We start from the raw sequence: 21,524 nt of genomic DNA, 5'->3' as shown, positions 1-21,524 counted from the left end.
TGGTCTCCCCCTCATCACGGATCGCCGCTGGACAAAAGACGACCGCCTCGGGCACCGGGGGGGGGTCCGATCGGACCCCCCACCCGCGGAAGGCAAATCACGTACATGTACGTGATTTTGCCTGTCCGTGCCACTTTGCCGACGTACATCGGCGTGAGGCGGTCGTCAAGTGGTTAATCATTTCCTTAACAATAGTCCAATTGCCCCCTATTCCTGTGGCAGCCTAGTTGGGGACTAGGCTAGCAATTTTGCTATTCACTCAGTTTAAAGTGGTTGCAAAGGTAAAAAACCTTCTGCATTCAGCTTTCCCAGGAGCCCCCCTAAATACTTACCCGAGTCTGATCATGAGGCTCTCTCCCTCCTCATTGGCTCAGATACAGCAGCGGGAGCCACTGGTTCCTGCTACTGTCAATCACAGCCAGCGAGGAGGGAGTGCCACAGCCAGCGACAACGAGTGCCCCTGTAGCAAGCAGCTAGCTATGAGGGCACTCAGCATAGGGGAGGAGCCAAGAGCGTTAGTGGAGGACCCGGGAAGAGATCGCATTGGGGCTGCTCTGTGCAAAACCATTGCAAAGTGCAAAGAACAGTTGTATAGTACCCTCCTATTCACAGTGCCTTGAAAAAGTATTCATACCCCTTGAAATTTTCCACATATTGTCAGGTTACAACCAAAAGTGTAAATGTATTTTATTGGAATTTTATGTGATAGACCAACACAAAGTTGCACATAGTTATGAAGTAGAAGGAAAATAAATGGTTATCAATTTTTTTTTACAAATAAATATGTAAAAAAAGTGTGGCGTGCATTTGTATTCAGCCCCCCAAAGTCAATACTTTGTAGAACCACCTTTCGCTGCAATTACAGCTGCAAGTCTTTTTGGGTATGTCTCTACCACCAGCTTTGCACAGCTAGAAAGTGACATTTTTGCCAACTCTTCTTTGCAAAATATCTCAAGCTCTGTCAGATTGGATGGAGAGCGTCTGTGAACAGCAATTTTAAAGTCTTGCCAAAGAGTCTCAATTGGATTTAGGTCTGGACTTTGACTGGGCCATTCTAACATATGAATATTCTTTGATCTAAACCATTCTATTGCAGCCCTGGCTGTATGTTTAGGGTCGTTGTCCTGCTGCAAGGTTAACCTTCGCCCCACTCTCAAGTCTTTTGCAGGTTTTCTTCTAAGATTGCCCTGTATTTGGCCCCATCCATCTTCCCATCAACTATGACCAGATTCCCTGTCCCTGCTGAAGAAAAGCATTGACAACATGATGCTGGCACCACCATGTTTCACAGTGGGGATGGTGTGTTCAGGGTGATGTGCAGGGTTAGTTTTCCGCCACACATAGCGTTTTGCTTTTAGACCAAAAAGTTCCATTTTGGTCTCATCTGACGCCACATGGCTTCTCGCAAACTGCAAACTGGGCTTCTTATAGCTTTCTTTCAACAATGGCTTTCTTCTTGCCACTCTTCCATAAGGCCAGATTTGTGGAGTGCACAACTAAAAGTTGTCCTGTGGACAGATTCTCCCACCTGAGCTGTGGATCTCTGTAGCTCCTCCAGAGTTACCATGCTTCTCTGATTAATGCTCTCCTTGCCCGGTCAGTCAGTTTAGGTGGACAGCCATAGTCTTGGTAGGTTTGCAGTTATGCCATACTCTTTCCATTTTCGGATGATGTATTGAAAAGTGCTCTGTGAGATGTTCAAAGCTTTGGTAATTTTCTTTATAACATAACCCGGCTTTAAACTTCTCCACAACTTTATCCCTGACTGGTCTGGTGTGTTTCTTGGCCTTCATGATGCTGTTTTTTCACTAAAAGGTTCTCTAACATACCTCTGAGGGCTTCACAAAACAGCTGTATTTATACTGAAATTAAATTACACACAGGTACACTATTTACTAATTAAAGCGGAGTTCCACCCAAAAGTGGAACTTCCGCTCATCCGATCCCCCCCCCTTCTAGGATCCCCAATATACACCACTTCGGGCTACAAATATTAGGGAGATCAAAGTGTGTGGCGATAAATTAAGTGACTTGAGACCAGAATTGGCGAATTTTATCAAAACTCCACGCCATATGTAGAAGATCACCTTAAGCATTATGGCACTTAGAATTGTCTTTCCTCTGCATTCGGAAAAGTCGTAGTGGAGTATAGTATGTCCTATGAAAAATGTGTATCTGGATCAATCTATCTTTGGCCGAGATTGTAGTAGTAAATTAACAGTGAAGCAGCTCTTCCCAATTATCAGACAAATCAGGGATATCTGCTGTCCACTGGGCTTGTATAATATCTAGGCAGGAAGGAATACTATGAATTAGAGTACGATAATAATAACGAATTAATTTAGAGTGTTCACTGTGTAATAGTTCTTTTTCTAGTAAGGAATTATCTAAATGCACTTCGCTGAGTCCTAGTTGTACTGAGGTCACATATCTCAGCTTAAAGGTAGCGATAATACCAAGAGTTCGGGATCTGGATATCCTGTTGCAATTGGGTGAAGGATTTAAAAGGTACCATTTTCATAAAGTTGATGAATAAATTTAAGACCTTTCCTGGCCCAAGAATGGGCCTCCTGAGAGGTAATAAAAAAATGTGGGAGGGTGGGATTAAACCATAGGGGTTGATTGGGTGAGATAATTGCAGGTGATTAGGTAACATGGACTCACAGAGACTATCAATTTTGAGAGAGACTCTTAACAGGTCCGTGCCTGACGGATTTTCTATATATTAGATTTGTCAGGGTTTCATAAAAAGTCACCAGCCTCAACAGCCATTGCAGCATTGTTTAGTTGTGGGAAAAGCCACCAATGTATATACACCAGTTGGGAGGCATAATAATACAGACATAAATTAGGAAGGGCTAGCCCTCCTCGCGATGTTGGCTGCTGGAGCATGGTTAATGAGAGTCTGGGCGCCATAGGGTGCCAAAAGAATGAGGAAAGAAGAGTCTATTTCTTTAAAAACCTTATTGGGAATGAATACTGGGCTATTAGATAGGATATACCTGTATAAGAATTTGGGTAGCAGAACCATTTTAAAAAGATTTATCCTCCCTGACAAGGTCAAGGGTAGATTTTTCCAACTAGCAATTTTGGTTTTAAATAAAGATATACAGGGGAAAAGATTATTTGCCACATACATTGATAAAGGTTGCTGCACCTGAATTCCCAAATATCAGAATGAAGTGGTTACCTGCAGTGGACATTCCAAAGGAAGAGAGATAGGAGACCCCGAGTCTACCGGGAAGACACTTGACTTGGACCAATTAACCTTAAAACCGCAAAACAATCCCAAAGTCTTGTATAATCTTCAACACCATCATAATCGTATTTTGAGGATCTGATAGGTAAAGCAACATGTCATCCGCGTAAAGGGAGACACGCTCTTCCAATGTACCAATCCACATACCTTGTATATCTAGGGAGTGCCTAAGAAGTTGCGTCAGGGGTTCTATAGCTATCGAAAATAGTAGTGGAGACAACAGACAACCCTGTCTTGTACCTCAATGAATATTAAATGATTTAGAAACTCTGCCATTAATATGTAAGCGAGCTTATGGATGGTTGTATAAAATACGAATTCAAGTAAGACGGAGTCAAAGGCTTTTTGTGTGTCAAGTGTCACTACAGCTCTAGATAATGAGAGAGTATTTGGATTTTGGAGAATATTAATGTGTGTAGAAGGACCCGGAATAAAACCAGTTTGGTCTGCACTATGGCTGTAATTACCCTATTCAGCCTTAGGGACAACATTTTAGAATGGATTTTAAGGTCTGTATTCATTATATATATCGGCCTGTATGAGTCACAGTGTAGTAGATCTTTATTTGGTTTGGGAATTAAGGCTATCAGGGCTTCTCTCAGTGAGTCAGGTACTTTTTGAGCCTTGAAAATGGCCTTATACATGGATAGTAAACGAGGACAAGGAGTCCTGGTGCGTTAAATACCATTCTACTGATATATAAAGATTGCTATAAAACTGCAAGAAGCAATCCATTATACCTTCCTGAGATGAATGAAGGATAGCATTATGATCATAAATGCTGATGATAGTTATAGGATCGGGGATAGGCTTTACAAGAAAGGCCAATAGGCGACCAATTCGGTCACCAGTCTCAAAGATCCTCTGTGACATATACAACAGCCTCTTCTGAGTTTTTTTCACTAAGGCCAATTTATGAGCTCTCTGGGCAGCCTTCCACAGCTGGTAATTAGCGGGATTAGGGATTAATTTATATATGACCTCCCAGCTATACCCAATTCATCTGCTAGTTCATCTATTTTTGCACTATTTGATTTTTTGAGGGCTGTGACCCCAATTATATATGCACCTCTCATCACTGCTTTAAAGGTGTCCCACCGGACAGAGTCAGAAACCCCCTGGGTGTTTTCTGTCCAATAGTGTGAGATATCATCCATAAAAGTACATAAAACCATGGGCTCCATAAGCCAGTATGGACTCATACTCCACACTTCCAGCGGCATAGGTTTAGATACCTGTAATTCCAATTCCAGGGGTGAATGATCGGCTATTGCTCTAGGCAAATAAGACACACTCTTGAGCCCAGTAAGCAAGTCTGAGGTTACAAAGAACATATCCAGCCTGGAAAATGACTTGGGAAAATGGGAATCAGAATAACAAGAGTATTCCTTACGCCCAGGGTGTTTCCACCACCATATCTCCACTAAATTATAAGTTGCAGGCCAGTCCTTCAGACCTGACAGGGGACGTGTTGCACAGTGTAACCTATCAAGTGCAGGGTCCATAACTATATTAAACGGCTCCCCCCCATAATAATGGCCCCTTGAGCAACCGAGAGATCATCTAATATACAGTCAGTTAGGCATTGTGCCTCAAAAGGTGGAGGAAGTTAAAGGTTCACAATTGTAATGAACTGATTCATATAGCGTAGCAATGAGAGATCAGTCCTGACCTCCACTATCTGCACTGGGAGAGTTTTGGTAATTAAAATGGATACTACTCTGGAGTATGATAAATATGTAGCGTGGAAGGCGTGAGTGATCTGGGGTCACTTCAATGCCATTATTCTAGAGCCAGTCAGATGGGTTACTTGCAAAAGAAGGACATTGGCCTTTCGCACGTTTGAAATAATCTAACACCAGGGACCTTTTAATCTTGGAATTTAGGCCACTAATGTTCCAAGAAAGTAGTTTAAGACTCATGACAATGCATACAAGTACAATGGCTAAAAGAGGAACCCCAACCTTCTTAAAAGAGAGACCTACAAAAGAAAAAACAGAGAACAACTAGTCCCCCCCCCACCCCCGGCTCATTGCGCAGAACTGCAACAAGCTTTATCCCAGGAACCACAACAGCAGTTGGGGACATGACTATGCCAGTCCAAAACTATTTGGGAGGGGGCATTCCCTTCATTTGAAATTGAAAAATGTCGTAAATAAAACAATGAAAAAATGAAAAAATGGAATGCAGTACGAGCGATCTGTGCACCTATTCCATGTCCATAGTTCAGCTTCTGCCCTCCAGCCGGAATCAGCAGAGTCACATAAGAGCAGGCCAAGCAAGTAGAGGCAAGCATGATAACATGGTATTCAGTAGTCAAAGTAGAAAAAGGGGTAAAAGGGGGAAAATAAGAAACATCAACTAATCGCAAAAGTAGCAGATCATCCTAAGCCATCAAGCCACTCCAAAGCCTCTGAAGGGGACAAGAAAAATGGGCTTTGCCATTATTGAGCACTCGTGGTTTGGCAGGATAGAGCATACTGTAACTAAGCTGCTTGTCTCGGAGGTGTCACCTAACAGCAGTGAAGGCAGGTCTTTGCTTCTGGGTAGTTGCCTAGAAGTCCGGAAATATGGAAATTTGGTTGCCATTAAACTTGATTTCTGAGAGGTTACAGGCAGCCCTTAGGATGTTGTCCTTATCTCTGAAGTGAAGCAGTTTTGCAGAGGTCTCAGAGGTGCCCCAGGCGGAAGAGGGCACATAGGCACCCTATGAGCTCTCTCAATGGTGAATAGGGATGAAAGATGCTCCAACCCTATTGTTGATTTCAAACAATTTTCAAGGAAATCTTCAGGGTTTTTACCCTCAGCCCCCTCTGAAAAGCCTATGAAGCGCAGATTGTTTCTGCGCATGCAATCCTCTAGAACCCCAAGCTTAGCAGAGTGATCTTTCAAATCTTGCTGCTGATTCATTTTTCAGCTGTAGAGATTCCAGATCAAATATTCTGTACATTCTGTACATCATGTTTAACAATGGAAAGATCCAGCCTGATTGTTTCTATCTGAGATGTTAAGGCAGCCTGAAAGGACTGCATGGCTTCCATTATATTCTTCAGAGTGAGATTTCCCTCCTCTGTGTCTTCTTCCCCTTCTGCAGTCTCTAGCTCCTCTCCCTGCAAAGGGTTCTCTGAGCGTTCATCCTCCTCCCAGGCCCCTTCAGCCTCCCATGGATCTGATTCTTCACATACTGCTGGGGGAGCTGGAGCAGACAGCTGTGGAGCCGCAGAGGAGTCTGCAAAGTGTTCCTTAATAGTTGCAGGGGGTTTGTGCTTGGTATTGCCTGACTTATGTTTAGGAGTTGGTATCCGGGACTCACCCTGTTTGGATCATTGCGCCTTGTCCCTGGCTGGCAGTGGACATGAAGCAGAAGAGCCAGCACCATCTTGAGAGCTCCCTGTAGCCGGCCATTGCTGGCGGGCTCCTGAGTTTTTGGGGCCAATTTTTACCATTCTGCCGGGTAGAAAATTATAGTTGGAGGTGAGCCCGAGCTGTCTGGAGTACAGAATGAGCAGAATCGCTGGCAGATCAGCCGTAGGATCTATCGATGCACACAGAGCTCTGGATTCTAGCTACTTACATCTCGGTTGCTAGCCCCCCCCCCCCAGTTCCACTAGATTTTAGCTAGGGGTGGGCAATATAAATTTTATAGATAGGCAACTCCTATCCTCATGTTAATTAATAAATAATTAATAATAACTACTGCAGTAAGGAACAGACACAAAAGATACACTCCGCATCTTTACAAATAACTGTTCTGCTTTATTATGACGCAATTGAAGGTTTTTATACACATGATTACGTAGGTATCACATTAATATTAGGTGTAATTGTACATTTATGGTAACAAGGGGCGTAACGTAGGAAAAACTCTAATCAGGACTCGAAAGAATGCAAACGAAAAATGAAAACATTATTAGTGCCGTGTGCACAGTGAGGGCAGTGTGCAATACATACAAAATAGAATACAATTATATAAAGAACTTACAAATTTCCTTTACCATGCCACACTTTTCAGATATTTACTGTATTTATTGGCGTATAACACGCACGTTTTCACCCTGAAAATTGGGTGCAAATAGCGTGTGCGTGTTATAAGCCAATACTTCAATTTTAGCTGCTTTGGTGGGGACAGAGGGGGGGGGGGGGGGGGGGGGCGGGACGAGCGCCGTCAGTTTACATACAGTGAGAATCTCCTGTTTACTTGGCGGCCTCTGTAATAGGAAGTTCCATCTTCTGGGCCGCCATTGGACCACTGTTCTGTCTATCATAGTAGATTCTCACTGTATGTAATCTGTTGGCGCATGTTCCGCCCCCTCCCTGTCCCCTCTAAGCTGCAGATGGGCATCGATCAGGCTGCTGATGGCAATGGTGAGGCTGCTGCATTAAAGGCAACGGTGAGGCTGCTGCATTAATGGCAACGGTGAGGCTGCTGCATTAATGGCAACGGTGAGGCTGCTGCATTGATGACAACGGTGAGGCTGCTGCATTGATGGCAACGGTGAGGCTGCTGCATTGATGGCAATGGTGAGGCTGCTGCATTGATGGCAATGGTGAGGCTGCTGCATTGATGGCAATGGTGAGGCTGCTGCATTGATGTAAGTGCTAGGAAAATTTAGTTTTTGGCTCACCCTGTGGTCAGAAGAGTGGGAATGTTTGCTTTTGTCTGCTGTGGCTTTCTAGGCTATGGGAGTGAATGCTTTCCCCTAGCTCTGTTGAGAAACTTCCATAGACTGGGGCGGGAAGTCTCATATCCTTATCTTGATTATTAACTACCCTTTGACCAAACCCCCTGGGGGGGGGGGGGGTTAGTGTGTGCTTAATCTGACCTATCCAAAGATGGACTGCTGACACTTCAGAGGGCTGTTTACACCTGGAGCCATCCAGGACTGGCTGCTCTACTATTCAGTGTGTAAGTGGGTTGAAATTGAGCTAGTTAGGTGCTGCCCCGGACAGGAGGGTGAGGATTAAAGTTTTTCCCAGTTTTTTTATTTGGTGGGTTATTCTTTGGCAAAAACACCACAAACAATATAGTATTTACAAAGGCTACCAAACACAAAAATTATTTGTTTGGTAGCCTTTGTGTTTTATCTTTTGTGGCATTTTTGCTACTTTGGTTTTTGAAAGCACTTTCCCTGATATTGGCTTTAGGCACCACTCACAGAACATTCCCAGGCTCTGACACATTGTGTATTGGACCCACTGATCCTGTAATATATAGAAAGACAGTGGTCCAGAGCAGAAAGCCTGAAGGGGAGAGAGTCGGAGAGCCGTACAAATGAAGAGTGAGAGAATGTAGCTACGTCTGCAACAGCCATAATGAAGGAGGTCACCGGGACCTGGGGTTAGTCCCTGAAGACACCAGCCACTTGGGAATGCCACCTAGGGACCCCCTTAATTATGCAAGGTAGGTATGCCGGAGTTAGGATTAGGGATGTAGAGAAAGGAATGTTCTTGCAATGTTGCACTTTTACAAGTACTGTACAGCTTTTGAAACCTTGTTCCCACCTTGTCTAAAGTTACTCAAGGGATGTAATGCAAATAGTCATCACATTTCTATGACTCAGGTCACTAAACACTTTGGGGTATAAAGACATTGGTACAAAGGGTTAATACAGTGTACTCTCCCATAGCATCGCGTGCAGACTCGCACCGCAGAGGTCCCCAGCCTGTACACAGGTGTCAGAAACCATGAATCAGACTGAGACAGAAGTGCAATTAAATCTCAATTGTTTAATAATAATAAAAAATGTAAACAGAGTAAACGTAGTCAAAACATACCCAGAGTTCAGGAACCAGAACGGATAGTCAGACAAGCTAAAACTGCAGGGAGCCAGAGAGGAGCGTAGAACAGCAAGCAGGATCTGGAGCCAGAAGGAATGTCAGCCAAGCAAGTCTTTAACAGGAACACAGGAGAGCGTCTCTAAAGAAATGACTTCAGCGAAGGCAGAGATCATCTAGGTTGGACGGCTTAAGTAGGCAGGATTGACGAGCAGGATATCATCAACAGGTGAGTCACTGTGGAGAGACAGGAGCTGGCAATTAGCCGACAGTGGAGCGGCTAGCTCAGAGAAGGAAGGGCTGAGCCCAGCCCTGACAACAGGTACGGAAGATTTGACTGAAGTGAAGTGCACACATGGAGTCTGTGCTGGGTGCACGGCGGGACCCCATTCCATTACTGGGAGTGAGGTAGCGGTGATACGCTGGATGGGTGGATGTGGACTAGGCTCAGCATGTTCCTCCTAAATGCAAGTGAACACAGTGTATGTTCATCTCCAAGAGTAGAGGCCCGCCTTAAAGTCAAGTATTCCCCCACGGCAGCCTCAACCATCTCCCAGGACATTGATAAAAACAGCACAGAAAGGTACCCCATGTCTAGTAAAGTGATCCTGTTACAGGTGCCTAGCACAGCCCAGAAAAACCCACCCTGGGGCAGGCCTCTCATGTGACTCTTGCTTGGCATCCAACAAGGAGGAAAACATGGAGGGGGTACCACTTGCCCTTAAAAATGCTATGGGCAGAAACCTCAAATTCTGGATCTTTCGTTTGGGTCTATGAATAGAGCATGATTCCTGAGCTGCAGTTCCCAAGATCCCCAGCTGTGGAAAGTGACTGTTCCAGTTAGCCCTAAACTTGCTCAAGTTTATCCATGGTTGTCAACTGCAGGGATTTTAGATTGTTCTGTTCTACTTTAACCACTTGCCGACCAACTGTCGTCATTATACGGCGGCAGGTCGGCTCGTTACCGCAAATCGCCATAGCTGTACGGCGGTCCGTTTAACAGCTACGGCATGGCGGGGGAGCCGATGTGCATGGTCAGTGGCCGCAATGTCTGCTGGCCACCCGCAATCGCTCCACATAGAGCCAGAACGGGGATCTGTCAAAGTAAACAAACAGATGCCTGTTATGACAGGGGAGTTCAGAGTGAGCATCTGTTCCTAGTGATTAGGAACAGCGATCTCTCTGTACTCCCAATCAGTTCCCTCCCCCCACAGTTAGAAACACCTCCCAGGAAACATTTAACCTCTTGATCACCCCCCTAGTGTTAACCCCTTCCCTGCCATTGGCATTTATACAATAATCAGTGCATTTTTTAGAACTGATCGCTGTATAAATGTCAATGCTCCCAAAAAAGTGGCAAAAGTGTCCGATCTGTCCGCTGCAATGTCGCAGCCCTGCTAAAAATTGCTGATCACCGCCATTACTAGTAAAAAAAAAAAGTAAATCTATCCCCTATTTTGTAGACGCTATACGTTTTGTGCAAACCAATCTATATACGCTTATTGCGATTTTTTTTACCAAAAAGATGTAGAAGAATACATATTGGCCTAAACTGATGAAGACATTTTTTTTTTTAAAGCAAAAAAGTAAAAAATGTTTTTTTTTCCAAAATTGTCTCTTTTTTTTGTTTATAGCGCAGGAAATAAAAACTGTAGAGGTGATCAAATACCACTAAAAGAAAGCTCTATTTGTGGGGAAAAAAAGGACAATTTTGTTTGGGTACAGCGTCGCATGACCGCACAATTGTCAGTTAAAGCGACGCAGTGCCATATCGCAAAAAATGGCCTGGTCATTAAGGGGGCAAATCTTCTGGTCTTAAACTGTGGTTAAACTGTGCTAAAACTCCCTTGCTTTGGATCATGGATTCTGGTCAGGCTCCAGAATACTTATGGGGCACTCTCCACCTACTGGCGGTCCTACCCCAGGGATTGGTAGAATCTGCCTGAATATTCATGGAGGTCTTCAACCAGGGTTGCCACCTCGTCCCTTTAAACCTGAACACATATGAATTACACAGGTTCTGAGGCTAATTTAATGCATATAAGGAAACAAGTGAGTTTAACTATCACCTTAATCAGCCACAGAACCTGTGTAATTCATATGTGTTCGGGTTTAAAGGGATGAGGTGGCAACTCTATCGCCACCCCTTCGCCCACTAAGTTCTGGAAACTTCTAGTAGCTTCCAGAAGCCAGGGGGAGGTGACTGAGACCCAACCAGTGTGCCAGCTAAACTTTACATGACCCCGAATAACCTGGCTTCACAGGCTAAAGTGAAGTCCCACTAAATTTGCCTACACTAACCAACTATGTACATAATGGGGAGCTACAGTTGTGCCAGAGAATTACTTTTTTTAAAAGGAACCTATTGCCAAAGGTTGCTAAAGGATGTGGGAGAGGCAATATACAGTTAGAGTTGCCACCTCATCCCTTTAAATCCAAACAAATATGAAATACACAGATTCTGAGGCTAATTTAATGCAGATAAGGCACCAAGTGTGTTTAATTACCACCTTAATCAGCCACAGAACTGTGTAAATTATATGTGTTTGGGTTTAAAGGGATGAGGTGGCAACCTTATATACAGTATATACTGCTACTAGACATGGAGGAGGAGGAGAGGTAGCATATATTTTACTGTCAGAGGAGGATATTAGAGTTTAATGGCCCATTTACACTGGCCTGCACAGTAGGGTTTTACTGTGTGGGAAACTTTTTACTTAAAGGGAAGGGACAATGCGATGCGTGTTTAAGCACATTGCAGTGTGCACTTTTTTCTTTCCTTCCAACTTTATTGCAATGTCAAAATTACATTTCATTTATTTCTATGCACCACCGTTCGACAGGTGAGCCCAGTGTGTATATGGCTGATGCAGCTAGAGGGGTAATCCATATCTAGCATTTGGGAGTTGGGGGGTGCACTGTGCATCAAAATGAATAGCAAGACAAACATTTGGCTAGTTTTGGACAAAGTCGTATCTCACAATTTTCTGAGATGTTTTTTCACAAAATATTAGGTCTAAGCCCAATCCCCCTTCACAGGCCCAATCATGCAAACCATGAAGAGTTTAAGAGCGAATATGATCAGCAAACCAACTTATATTTAGTTAGTGTTTGAAATTATATAAATGCAATATACTGAATGTTTGATTTAAAATATTGAGAGCAATATAAAAAAAACTTTTGGAAGTTAAATCGCTTATTTGTCTGTGTATACATCAATTAAAAAACAGGGCCATTTGAGCCTCAAAAAGGGGACAGAGGGATTTGGTTCCCAAAGAGGGACAAAGCCTCCAAATGAGGGAAAGTTGGGAGTTATGAAGAGTATGGAAGGATTACAACCACTATGGGGTTTTAACTCTTATCCTGGGATCAGTTACCAAGATTTACCCTGTCTTTCTGTTCCAGCCCTGATGACAACAATTTCACCAAACAGTAAATAAAGGAAAATCTGAAGATCAGTGGCAAATGCAATAATATAAAAAAAAGCTGACGGAGGTTCTAGCCTTCCCCTACTCTAATAAAGAGAACATTTCTATTTCTGTTTGTGTTGTTGTTTGAGAGTCATCCTCACTTCCTATCTAATAAATTGTCATCAGGACAGGAAGTAAAAGGAAATCTATCCCGGATTGTAGCATTAAATTGACAAAGGTTAGTACCCTTACCCACTTCAACCAAAACTAAGGAAAAACTTTTGATTGGACATACAGCTTAAAAGGATGCCAGTAAATTTAGATTTGCTAAAAAGCAAAAATGATGCTGTTATTTAGTGCGGTAGGCTTTTACATTTTGCATTTGTCTATAATCAGACAAAAAGGTTAAAACAAAAAACAAGAAAAAAAAAACGTGTCTCTTTCTGATCAGGTATAAAAAACTGCCCCTCCTCAGCGGTACATGTACTCTTGGATGTAACTCAATCCTCCATAGTGATTATGGCTTGCAGCAACATATTTTAAAACTGAACTTCACCCGAAAGGGGAAGTTCTGCTTTGTGTTCTCCTCTCCCCTGCCTCTACCATATGTGGCATATTACATTATTTTTAGGGAGGGGGTACCCAGGTTTGATCCTACCTCATCTGCTCCTAGGCCATTCGAGGGGTAGTTTGGCCTCCCTCTCTTTGCCCAGAGCCTTCTGGGAAACGTCACAGGTCCCAGAAGGCTGTGGGACCATTCACAAAGCACGGTGTGGCTTGCACATGCTCAGTGGAAAGCTGGCTGTGAAGGCACAAGGAGTCACAGCTGACTTCCCATAGTAAACATGGCGACAACAGGGACCCGAAGACCAGTGAAAAAAAAGCCCAGGTGAGGACAGTGCTGGATCCCTGGACAGGCAAGTGTCCTTTAATTTAAAGTCAGCAGCTACAGTAATTGCAACTGTTGACTTTCATTTTTTTTTCTCTGGCGTGAAGATCCTCTTTAAGACCCATTGCCCCCTCTCATAATGGGCCCTGGCTTTATACCAAGAGAAGGAGAAAGCTTAGCTGGCAGACAGGTATGACACAACACGCTCCAAAAAGAGGGCAGCCCTGATATAGTGAGCTCTGTTAATTTTCTATTATTCTTCTTGTGCCAGCTCAACCTAAGCTAGTCCTCAAGTTTGCTGTGCCAACAGTTGGCACAGCAAAGTCTTGTAGGCGCTGTGGTCTCACCCCAGAACTGTTGTTTAAGTAGCAATGCATAAATAAGGGTAATGTCCTGTCAGCTGAAAACATATGTTGAGCAAAAATAACTACCAAAGGACATGGATGAAAAAATACAGGCCGTCCCCTAGTTACAAACATCCGACTTACAAACGGAGGGAGACAACAGGAAGTGAGATGAAATCTACCCCTAGGAAGGCAAATTTACTCCTGTAAGAGCTATTATGGGAAAAAGGTGTCTCCGCTAAAGCTTCATCACCAGTCTGTTTCCACAACAACCCAAAATTTTCAAAATCCAATTGTCATTGGGACAGAAAGTGAGGTGAAATCTTCTGAAGAGGGGCACAGACAGCAAAACAAATGTTACAGGGGTGTTAACCCTTCCCTATGCTATCCAAAAAGGCTTAAAAATAGATTTTTTTTGGCTGGAGCTACACTTAAACGTACCTGTTCCGACTTACAAACAGATTCAACTTAAGAACAAACCTACAGTCCCTATCTTGTTTGTAACCCGGGGACTGCCTGTAACAATTACTGCCGGTTCACACAGGGCAACACGACTTGCAGGCCGACTCACCGAGGCGACCTGCACACGACTTCAGCGGCGACTTGCAAAACGACTTCTGTATAGAAGTCAATGCAAGTCGCCTGAAGTCGCCCCAAAAATAGTACAGGAACCTTTTTCTAAGTCAGAGCGACTTGCGTCGCTCCTATTAGAACGGTTTCGTAGTACAGAACGGGGCACGACTTATCAGGCGGCTAAGTCGCCTGACAAGTTGCCCCTGTGTGAACCGGGGCTTAGGGATGTAAAAAAATTCTTGATGATGCATGATTCCTAGTATATACTACAGTTAGAACACACACACAGGGAACACATTTAACCCCTTGATCTCCCCCTAGTGTTTCCTACCAATGACATTTATACAGTAATCAGTGGCAATTTAAAGCACTAATCGCTGTATAAATGTCAATGGTCCCAAAATAGTGTCAAAAGTGTCCGATCTGTCCGCCGCAATGTCGCAGTCCTGATAAAAAAACAAAAAAGCCATAAATCTATCCCTTATTTTGTAGACGCTATAACTTTTGTGCAAACCAATCAATATACGTTTATTGCGATTTTTTTTTATCGGCCTAAACTAAGGAAGATTTTTTTTTTTAATGGGGATATTTATATAGCAAAAAGTAAAAAATATTGTGTTTTTTTTCAAAATTGTCGCTCTTTTTTTTTTTTATAGCGTAAAAAATAAAAACCACAGAGGTGATCAAATACCACCAAAAGAAAGCTCTATTTGTGGGGGGAAAAAAAGAAATAAATTGTTTGGGTACCATGTCGCACGACCGTGCAATTGTCAGTTAAAGCGAAGCAGTGCCGTATCGCAAAAAATGGCCCGGTCAGGAAGGGGGCAAATCCTTCCGGAGCTGAAGTGGTTAAACTGAGTAATCTGTGTCAAAACAAACTAATTGCAATAAATATATTGACCACTAGATGGCAGCAATTGACTATTATGTAATCGATTGGTAGACAAATGCTAAGCAGGCATATAGCAATGTATGCAACTGAACCAATGAACTGTTTTAGGGCTTGTGTCTATGACATCTGTTTGACGTCTGTCCAAGAAGCTTCTGAGACCATTCAGAATTTGTTGATGGGTGCATCTGACCCGTAGCGGACCTCCTTCCAAACTGCACTGACCTGTTTCAAGCTGGTTTTTCATTCCCACAGATATGTATAGCAATGCTAAACCCTTTTGATGTGAGCAAAAATCCTGTGCACCCAGGCCCTTAGCTGTCAAACAATTTGTAATTCTGTGACACCAGCCAATGATTCAAACACCTTAGCCACAAAGCATGTCCGGGACGATGACCGCAATATCCTGGGTATTTATGCCATATCCTGGTTTAGCTTTGCAGTTGCTGAGGTCACCTACCTGCATGGATCCGACAACTGTTACGTTTACTATGGATATGGGTGGATATTTTCAAGTAGTACATACTGTAACCATGATCTCTGTAACCACACCTATATTTTAAATATACCCATTATATTTCATATGCTACAGGATGCCTTAAAGCAGTATTAAAACACCAAACCAAAAATGTAACGTAGTGCAGCTTTTTAATCATTAGATTTGGTGGCTGCGTTCATTTTTTTTTTTTTTAGACTTTTTCCATAAAAGCTGTTTATTGTAAGCACTCATGTCAGTGGTAAATGGTTTGTCTCATCCCTAAAATGGATACATCTGCAAGTGAGCAGGGATATATCTACAGGGGTCGCAATTGAGACCCGGCCTCATGCTCCAGGGGATCTGTGTGGCTGTACACACTGGATAGCAGGGGCGGTGGCATATAGAGGAATCAATGACGTTTTCCTCCTGCAGCTGCTGAAAACCTGCTTCTCCTCCTCTCTCTCCCACAGGCATTTAGTGGCTGCAGGAGGAAAATGGAAGGGATCCGTTCTTCCATATGCAACCCTGACACACCCCTCCTATTCAGGTCCTGCTGCCCACAGGCCCCTGTGTGCTCTCCAGCCCCCCTCCCCTTTCTCGCCAGCTGCTGCAGGGGATGCTGTGAGGATGGAGAGCTGGGAAGGAGCCAGTAAATATGTAATGTCCCAGCCCCTTCCTTTTCTGAATGGACAGTCAATGATTGGTACCGATCACGGACTGTCGATTCAGAATTGAAACATAGTGAACTATTTATTATGCTTCAGTTGTTGAATGACAGCTATTCCTGTTCATTCATTATGTGCAGCTGAGGCTGCAGAGATGGAATTGAGGGCTCAATCTCCTATCTTTGTCTCAAATGTGGATCATCAGAGGTCTGTTTAGACCCCTGATATCTCAACTAAAGACTCCCAACAGGGCTCCTATAATTTAAAAAAAAAATAAATACAATTGTAAAAAAAAAAAAAAAAAAAAAATGGTAAAAAGTAAATAAAAAAAAAACAAAAACTACTGACACCAGTGACAGAACTACTGTACCAAAGGTCACACTCATTTAAAAAAATAAATAAAATTTAAAAAAAAAAAAAAAAATGGTAAAAAATGAATTAAGAAAAACTAAAACTACTGACACCAGTGACAGAACTACTGTACTACCGTCGCACAAAAAGGTTACAAAGGTCGCACTTGTGACCGGGCCCTGGCATTCGCCACCATGGAGGTGGCCCCAAGACAGCAGGAAGTGGGCCCACTGTAGAACATGTGAAAGCGTCCCAATGTGGGACCATAATAAAGGGTCCCATGACATGAGTAAAGGGCCCTAGGATCAGTGGGAGGGGCCCCCGGGGGAAAAGCCATTTATGGAATGTCCTGAAAAATTGTATAATCCTTTTTATTTTTGGGATATGTGATGTATTAGGATATGTGAATGCCTTCTGTTTTAAGAAGACTCTACTGTGCTATGCAGTGATTCGGTTGGAGCGCTTTTTGACTTCTTCAGTTGTCCTTGCCATAATCATAATGATTATTCTTGCTCCTTTAAGTCCAAAGGCCATCATATTTTCTCTTTAAGTAGCTCGAAGAATCCAAGTAGCTTGCAGAATGTTTCCAGTGACCTTTTCAAATACTCCATGTGCTAAGTGCAACATTTCAGTGTCCATAAAGGACTTCTAGCTGCCGGTTCCAAACTGCGTGCACAAAAATAACTTACCATTTCATCAGCAACGAGCCTGAACAACAATGTCCCTTTATACTGAGTGATCAATCTGCAGATCTGTCTGGGGAAATGTGGTGTCAGGAGGGGGCTGGATGGAATGCCAGGCAGCTCTGGCTGGGCTGATCACAGCGTGTCCAGTGGGCAGGCTTGTCTTTTCACTGTGAACACATAGCCCAAACAGCCCAAGTCAGCAATTGTCAGCTGCACAGGAAGTAGGTCATATTCTGCTTTCATCAAAATCCCCATGGTTATTAAAATAATACTACTTAAAGGGGACCTGTCCTTGGAGAAATACATAAGCTGACCTCTGTCCAAAAATGCTAATTCCCTAGCAGTCAAGCTGATCCTTTGGCATTAGGGCTTATTTCACATCAGCTGTTGGTAGCTATTTTCAGCACAACTCCAATGCATAGATAAGGCAAAACGCTGTGTTTCCAATGGTGTCAGCTCAGATCAGAGTGTTACTGTGGAGTGCTCTGAAATAAGGACTGCATGCAGTGCTACTTTTTTCAGCGCAACTGTTTGCAACCGGAACCATCTCAATGCTGCTGCGATGAATAGAACTGCACTGAAATTGTGATTGGTGCATCTTTACTTTAGGGGAGATTTACTAAAACTGGACCACTAAAAATCTGGTGCAGCTGTGCATGGTAGCCAATCAGCTCCTAACTTCAGCTTGTTCAATTAATCTTTGACAAGAAAACTTGGAAGCTGATTGGTTTCTGTGCAGAGTTGCACCAGATTTAGCACTCTCCAGTTTTAGTAAATCACCCCCTTTGTCTTCCAGTGTACAACAATGGCTGTGCGTTCAGCGTGGCTCGCAGGTTTGAATGAGCCCTATAATACTTTTGGACTCACTGATCCAGATTAAGACCCCATTCAATCATGTGCGACTTTGCATAACAAGTCATACCCCATTTTCTCCAATGATAACCATTCAAATATGTGCGATTTAAAGTTGCTGCGACTTCAAAGTAGTTCATGCACTATCTTAGTCTGACTTTCATGCAACTTGGGGGCCATAGACTTCAATGTTAACCCTCAAAAGTTGCATGAAAGTCATATCTGAATGTTTTACACGCAACAGTGATGCAACAGTGGATCTGACTTTGCAGAGGGACAACAAGTCTCATCCAAAGTTGCGTCAAAGTTGCACTCCAATGTCAAGCTACTTTGGAGTTGTACAAGTGAATGGAGCCTGCCTAAGGGCTCTTTCACAAGAGCGGTCTGCTCGGCGGACTCTGCTTTGCTCAGTGGGGGATCGCTCCCCTGATCCCCCCTGAGTAGGTAGATGAAAGGTCCGTCTCCAGTCACTGTGCTGAGATGGACATGTCAGAGTCCCGTTCTCCTCTATGGGGAGATCAGATGAAAACAGGCTGCTTGTCCGTTTTTATACGATCCGCCAGACAGATGGAAAATAGGGTCACCATCCGCCTGGTTTTGCCGGAGAGGATTGGAACGGATAGTAGCGGGTGTCAGCGGACATGTCACTGCTGACATCTACCGCCCCATAGGGGTGAATATAGGGTCCAATCAGGTCCGCTTGAAAAACTAACAGGCGGACCTGATCGGACCGCCCATGTGAAAGGGCCCCAAGATAGGGTTCTTAATCTATGCACTGTCTCCAGGTCAGTGACCAAGTAAGTACTGACATTGACTAAGAAGTGAGGTCACCAGTGACAACCTACATATTTTCTCAAATGTTTTCCTAATCCCGTCCATTTATCGGGGTCTTTACGTTCAGGGGGCAGGAAGCACTGTCCAATCACCTGACCACTGTGGTTGGCTGCCACAGTGGTCACATGATCAGGAGTCGATCCTGGCAGCTCCAAATTATGTGACCACTGTGGTTGGCTCTCACAGTGGTCACATTATCAGGAGCAGATCCTGCCAGCTCCCAATCATAACTAGAGACCGGGAGTTGTCTGACAGCTCAGTCACTGAGCTCTGAGTGTGCTCTCAGCACAGAAAACACAGCCACCCATGGATGCACATGTGTGTCAAAGCCTGCCCTTTTTGCCACAGCAAATATGCGTTATGTGGGCGGCAACAGGTTAAAAAGTGTATCTAAAACACAAATAAAATGTAATAATTGCAGTTTACCAGTTTTTAGGTGTAGCAGCTGAATTAGTTTTCTCTTTTAAGGCTTAAGACATTTTTAGCAAGTATGGAAAATACCTGTTGATCCTGCCAGACATGCAATGCTTGTCACTTCTTGTGATCTAAAAGAACAGAAAAACAATATTATATTTTTTGTTTTAACTACTAGTGCCATCAACTACCATAGCGTAATCCTTTGCTGTCTGCCTGTCTTTTTATTTTGGGTACAGCTTACAATGTTCTGTTTCTCTGTAAGATAGCCAGCAATAGCATCCCTTGTATTTATCTCGGAACAGGGTTCCTTATTGCTCCTTAATGACAGCTGGATTGCTTTTTAAAAGCAGCGCATAAATCGGAAAATTGAATCGAGATACTTACCGTAATTTTCCTTTCCTGACAAGCTCCATGACAGCACAGCTGGGTATAGGCTCCGCGCCCAACCCCCCCCCATGCCTCCACTTAACTCATACATTTGAGCCCACCTACAGCCTTGGCGTTCTGTAACTAGTCCTACCAAGCTGGGGGGGATCTGCGCTGCCATGGAGTTCATCAGGAAAGGAAAATTATGGTAAGCATTTGAATTCATTTTTCCGTTTTCCTGACGGCTCCATGTCAACACAGCTGGGAACTAAAAAAAAAAAACAGGGGAGGAATAATGCTACGCACTCCTCAATTCTGATTAAAAAAACAGAAGCCAGGATGCCTCTGCCAAACTTAACTGTCATTAAGCCATGAATATGAATATTTTGGTGCCTACGTAGCTGCCTTGCAGATAGTTTCAGACACTCGGCCTGCTGCCACTCTCAAGGTCGAGACCTTTCTAGTGAAGAGTGCCGTGATTCTCCTGGCACAGCCAACCCTTTCAACTTGTAGGCCAAGGAGATGAGCTTTACCAACCAAGAGGCAATAAACTTGCTGGAAGCCGTAAAATCATTATGTGTTCCACCTGGAATGACAAACAGATGCTCCGACTTCCTGATGGCAGAAGTCGCCTTGATTAAACATTTTAAAGCTTGGCCCACATCCGATGGGCTAATTTCTTGAGTACTCCCCAAAAGGAACGTAGGAGGACAACCTCTTGTGTGATATGGACTCTAAAAGTCAGTTCAGGCACAAAATTTGATGCATTAACGTCCAACAGGATATTGTGTAACATGAACAATCTGCGCTATCCCCAATCAATTGTGATATCAGAAAAATGTGTTATCAAAAAAGGGTGAACAAACCTAAAATTGTGATAACCTAAAAGTGCTGCAACCTGAAAAACCTGAATATTCGGTTTTAACAAAAAATATATAAATAGGATCAGGTGCGCTACCTGTGTCAAACACACTTATAATAAAGTCAACATATGAAATTGACATACAAACGTAGCTATACTCTGGAAATGAAAATGTAAGTAAAAAAATCATGTGCAAAGTCCATCAGGAGGCTAATTAGCGTCCGTATTAAGTGATCCCCAGCGATGTGCACTTTCATTGAAACAAAAACTTTCCTTCAAATACGGAATGTGGTCTTCATTAAATGTTTTCACAATCCAAGTAATGATAGAAAAAGCTGCTTACCAGATGTGTAGGACTCCTATTACAGAGATCTTAAGGGCTCAGATATGTCAGATTTTACGAGCAGAAACGAGCAGGAACAGCTGATATTGACTTCAAGCAGAAATTCCCTCCTCCTCAGACCGTTCAGAGCGCTGTAATCCCGGTGCAGCAGGCTGCAATGTTCTCCTTACAACCTTTGTTTTAATGGGATCACTTGTGGTATATGATGGGAAATTAGAAAGAGAAAAAAAAGGTGCTCCATAGTGTAGAAGGTTAATAAAATTGCTTTATTAAAAACAATGGATGACTGACATTTATATATATATATATATATATATATATATATATATATATATATAGTCTCAGTCTCCTTTCCCAGTCGATGCCTGATACGGAGAAACGCAGCGTTGGGTGGAGCTACGGGATCTGACGTCACCACATACCAGTTGGCTAGCTTTGCCGCGGCTGTGCTGTCCGTTTGAACATTTCTGCTCTGCTATATGATGTCAGTCATCCATCGTTTTTAATAAAGGAATTTTATTAACCTTCTAC

At 43.3% G+C, this 21,524-nt stretch overlaps 1 protein-coding gene across 2 annotated transcripts in view; it reads right to left on the bottom strand.

Annotated features, from left to right (window-relative positions):
• The window catches only part of LOC141112051 (ovochymase-2-like), a 202,047-nt gene extending 182,151 nt beyond the window's left edge, over positions 1-19,896 (bottom strand). For both annotated transcript variants that reach the window (XR_012236517.1, XM_073604441.1), the window contains exons 1-2: positions 19,807-19,896; positions 19,432-19,550 (exon numbers count right to left, since the gene is read on the bottom strand). The gene's annotated coding sequence lies outside the window, so the exon portion shown is untranslated. The remainder of the gene's footprint in view (positions 1-19,431; positions 19,551-19,806) is intronic.
• Positions 19,897-21,524: the final 1,628 nt, after the last annotated feature.

Source organism: Aquarana catesbeiana, linkage group LG11 (assembly GCF_042186555.1).
Source record: "Aquarana catesbeiana isolate 2022-GZ linkage group LG11, ASM4218655v1, whole genome shotgun sequence".
Lineage (NCBI taxonomy): Eukaryota > Metazoa > Chordata > Amphibia > Anura > Ranidae > Aquarana > Aquarana catesbeiana.
The sequence above is the reverse complement of the archived record's forward strand: the minus strand, read 5'-3'. Positions and strand labels throughout refer to the sequence as shown.